Below are 5,476 nucleotides of genomic sequence, written 5' to 3'. Positions count from 1 at the left end.
CGGCTCACAGTTCAATCCAGAACTAGCCAATTTATCAACATGGCTCCGCTGTATCCGGCAAGAACTCAGCCATCCGGCTCATGGTCCAATCAAGAACCAACCATTTATCAATAAATATAGCCATTCGGCTCATGGCATACACGGTACTTCCACCGCCATCTTCCATATCTCATATAATCATATCTGATCATAACCTTTTCCCTTGCTTCACTCGCAAGTTACCACATCCCCTAGTTGGGCCCACTTAGGCCCGGTTCACTTATTTTTGCCCATTGGCCCAATTTTGGGCCAAAACCTTTAAGATTAGCGCTCTAAATTGCACTTTAAATATTTCTACCTTCCCTAATTATAGTTCCTCATTTATTAATATTATTTACCCATAATCAATTTCCTCAGCTGTAGTACCAGACAGATCTCAGCCGGTACTGCCGGTCAAAATTCCACTGCGCTCTTTTACGCAGAAAACTATGTTTTCTGACTCGAAAAAATTCACTGAATCCAAATATCATATTTGAATTATCAAATTCCAATTGCCAAATCTTCCAACCATATTCGCTCTTATTTAACTTATTATTTAATTAATTTCGGTTAGACCGGGTATTACAATGTGTTTCGTTGTTTCTTCTATTTTTAACATTATTAAATATGATACATGAATAAGAGATAATAATTTATAAAATAAAAGATAAAATTAATAATTAAATAGTATATAAAAGATTAAATTATAGTTAAAATTAAATAAGAATTATGTAACAATTATTTAAAAAGTTTAACAAACGTATTTTGTTACTGAAACTATCTAATAGTCCAAGAATGAGATAGTCTAACCAACTGAATTGTCCAACGATATCTTCTACACAGAGAGGATGGCTCATGATCAACGTTAATCTCATGATCATCGTTACTCGTAAATGAATCTCCAATAGTTTAAAAAAATACCATCTAAATTTTAAAATTAAGAAATTTACAAATTCGATTTAAAAAAAATCAATTTTTAATAAGAATTAAAAGCGATAGTTTATTGTTCTAGCATTTGTTGGAAACGAAAATTTAAATAAGATTAAATATGTGTAAAATGAGTTGCAAATAAATGATATACATAAACTAAAATTTAAAAACTAAAATTTCCAATGATTTATAAAAAAAAGCCCAAACCATATGGTTACAAATTAAATATTACATATGTGGTTTCAAAAATTGAAGAATATTAGATGTATAGGCATAATAGAATAATATTAATTATCGCTATCAATTTCTGTTGTTTTTTAATTAACTACGATATATGAAAACAATAACAACAATACCATTTAAATTTTAAACTAAAGAAATTCAGTAATTCGGTTAAAAATAAATTCGATTTAATGCTTTTTGAGTTTAAATGCATTATTTTTTTTCTCTTAAATGGTACAGAAACAACAAATATCTTTTTTCAAACTAAATCGTTATAGCCTCCAGCGATTTATGCACGTGTCTCTATGCACATAAATAGCTATTGCCAGTAGCGGTTTATGGCCAAGCATCGATAAACAAAAACTGCGACTTTTTTTAGCGGATTATGTGTTCCCCCATTTGTATGTAATATGCAGCTGGCTATAGCGGATTATGTGTTTACGTAAACCGCTATTGCTAGTAGCGATTTCTAAAGATATATAAAAAAATGTGTTTGCGTCTTTATATTGGAATAAGATATTTTTGGATAAATTTAAAAAGGGAAACTATCACTTCAATTTAATAGTTTAGTGTATTTTTTTCAAATGTGGTTGACATGATGTAGATTGAAAACAAATTGAATTCCGTAACTTTAAATTTGATTTGTTCAAAATTCAATATTTGAAATTTTAATTTTTGAAATCTACTCTATCAGTAGCCCTTATAAATTTGGAGCACATGGATCTACTCTAGTCAAAAGTTTTTATAATTTACCTATTCATACGAGAAAAACTTTAGTTAATTTTAGCTTGAATTAACTATTATCACGAAAACATGTCTTCGAGGGGGAGAGATAGGAGGCCGAGCAAGGAAAGAGCTAGATCTACCATCAACGTAACAAGCGAATCAACAGACAGCATGGACAAGAATAGGACAAAACAGAGAAAAAAAACACTAAAACAAATAATAGATACATCCTCAAGGTAACCGGTCTAATTTTATTATACAACTAAATATTTTCTTTATAGTATGGTTGGTTTATTTGAGTAATAGATGTACGTCCAATTTTGTGTTTTTCTTAACATTAATTTAATTCTTAATTATTATCCCGTAATATTTAATATAATAGGAAAAAACCTGTTTTATTATTTATTAGTACATATCTTTAGTACAAGATTTTAAACAACCTATGAAATTTTGTAGATCAATTTTAATTATAATTTTTAAAACATGAACCATTTTTTCTTGTGTAATTAATTATTCTGCACCAGAGCTTATTGAACAATGTATCAGATTAATATTTTAGCGTACATTTAGTGAACAACGAAGTAATCAATTCTTCAATTTCAATAAGATACAAACTTTGTGATAATGTTTTAATAGGAATTAATTTTTATTAAATTTTATGTAATATTTAGAATACAATATTAACGTTTATTAATTATTTAGTATCTGTTGATGCTTTAAATAAGTGTTCTTAAATTGTGTATTATTTGCAACATTTAAAATACAGTTTTTATGGAAGTTTAAATACGGGTAACAAGAAAAAAAAGGAGGTGAGTTCGCCCCTTAAGAAGAACCATTCTCAAGACGTTGAAGCTCACTCACCACCCACCTACAACCAGTACCACCACCATTGTGAAATTATTTTTACTAATGCAGTTGATAAGATGACAACAGCCATAACCTGTCTGACGAAAATCCTCGAAAAACAAAACCAAATGGCTTATCCATTGTACACCGTTAATAGAACTAGATCGGACAATCCGTACATAGAAAATCTAGCTATTAATAATACCACGAATATTAATAATTCAAAAACTGATAATAAAGTCGACATAGATAAAATAATGAGCAAATTCATTCGATCCCAAGAATGTTAAAAAACAGTTGTACAACCCACCCTACACAAATTCTCCCCTAGCAACGATTCTGATAACCACGCAAATGACGTGAATCTCAAGGAGATATTCAAACCAAATGCCTCCCCATGAAGATCATCTGAATTAGATTTGAATTCAAATACGGGAATATATATTGGTAAAAAGGGTACCTCATCATTTGTGCTGCCGCGGCGTTCATGTGGCCCGAAAGTTCCACAGGTATGTGTATAAAAACATGAAAATGTGTTGTGATGACTTTGTTTAGTATTACTTTTTTTAATTTTATTGTCTAATTACACATGATGATGGTGTCGTGTTTGCAGTGGATGCGCATTAGTTTTAGACCACCGGAGAACATGATTCTAACGACGGATGAAGTTGCTTGTGCCGCCTATATTTTTGGCCCGGATTTAAAGTGGCAAGTTAATCGGTAAATACTTATAACACTATTCGATTTGATGCAGGTCTAATTTATCATTTCGTAACGACAATTTTCTAAGATAAATATTTGCATGTGTATTCGTAAAAGGATGAAGTACTGGTGTCAACTCGTACCGCATATGCAAATAGAGAAAGTTTAGCCACATTAGTTCCAGGAGAACAAGTCATCCAGGATGTAAATATTTATTTTTTATTAGTTAACATTAAAAAAGTACAAAATGTTAATGTTATATATCGTAAAATTGAAAATGTACAAATTTATTTGTTTGTAGGTTATAGATTCCCTTACTTGCATTCTCACACAAGAGCATAAAAAGCTTAATAAGTTGCCATCCATATGGTTTCTGCCAACAACCTTTTCGGTAAGTTTCAGTAAAAAAATACCCCAAAAAAATCTGTATTTGATATTTTGTTTAAATTAAGTTTCAAGCCGCATATGAATAATTTGATGTATTATTTTTTTTTTACAATATACTCAAGCAACTAGCACTTACATGGTCTAGACCACCCAATCAACTAAGGGAACAATATGCGGATAAGTACATGCATAAGATTGAGTATTTGTCAAGGGTAAGTCCTTTATTTTTTAGTAAAGAATATATGATTTATTTAATCCAAATTGTATGTTTATCTTAATAGCATAGATTCACAATCCTCGTTATTTTGTAAATAAGTAGATTTTTGTCCCCATCAACGACCTCAATGAGCATTGGTTCCTGATGATCGTAGACGTGAAAAAAGAAAAGATCTTTGTGCTTGATTCTTGTAAAATACCAGATAGAAATTATGGTAGGCTATTATCAGTTAAAACCATGGTAAGTGGTCTAGTTTGATTTTGTTAAAAGTACATTTAGTTTTTAAACGTTTATTCTCTATTAATTTTGAATGTTTTGTATATAACAAAAAAAAAAAACGACATCGTTTGAAATTACGATTTGAATTTGTAATTTAAGATCATTGCTATATTTGGTTTGTAAGTAATTTAGTAGTTTGTTTAATTTGAAATGAAGGTTCATTTGTTAACACTAATATCGAATTAATTATTTTTAAATTTTTTAATAATCTATCCATTTTAGACAGGTAATAAAAATTAACCCGTTACATTGCTTGTACTACACAGTAACCAACAATATTTTATGTCACACAAGCTATATTCATCGAAGGAATGTTAGAACACAAATCTTTCTACATGTCTAGTGAAATCACTGTACCTAGGATTTCTGAGTTTCGTGTCGTGGAACCGTCCGACCTGCCACAACCGAGGAAAGGCTCGTAAGTAATATTAATTTTAAATTTTTTTTGCTGTTATGTCTTTTGAGTTTGTTATGTACGAATCATGTGTTCGGTTAAACTGATGAATTAGTACAATCACACATTTAACTAAACAGTAATGACTGCGGTATCTGGGTTGCTCAATGGATGAAAGAATGCGGATGGACTGATGATTTTGGTATCACGGTAACCAACTTTATTCATTTTCTAAATTTTTCATTATTATTAGGACAAAATGTAATATGTATCCAGGTATATATATGTTATTCTAATTGCTTCGTACTTTTTAAAATTATTAGGTCTATGACAGTGATAGGATGAGGCTAGCAATCGACTTGGTTAGCAAGGAATTCAATTTAAAGAAGTCAGACGTTATGGATAAGGCACATGCATATATGAAAGAAATACTACAAAAACAGTCACGACTGCAAAAGGATATATAGTTTATTATTTTCATCGCATTTTATATTTGCCGAGACATGTCATATTTTGTTATGCACGTTTTAGCTTAAGTGATTCTTTTATTATAGGATATTTTGTTCTCTAATGAAACCTATTGTTGAGTCTTTTTGATGTTTATTTATGTGATTAATAAAAGAGCTAATATCATATAACTTTAATTTTTAGCTTTCAAGATAAATCCAAAGATATAACTTTCATGAGCTGTTTTTTATGAGCTGTTTTTTTTAACTTAGTTCGAAATAATAAATTTTGATATTGTTTTATAGGAT

Source organism: Arachis ipaensis, chromosome B10 (assembly GCF_000816755.2).
Source record: "Arachis ipaensis cultivar K30076 chromosome B10, Araip1.1, whole genome shotgun sequence".
Lineage (NCBI taxonomy): Eukaryota > Viridiplantae > Streptophyta > Magnoliopsida > Fabales > Fabaceae > Arachis > Arachis ipaensis.
Note: the sequence above shows the minus strand (reverse complement) of the source record.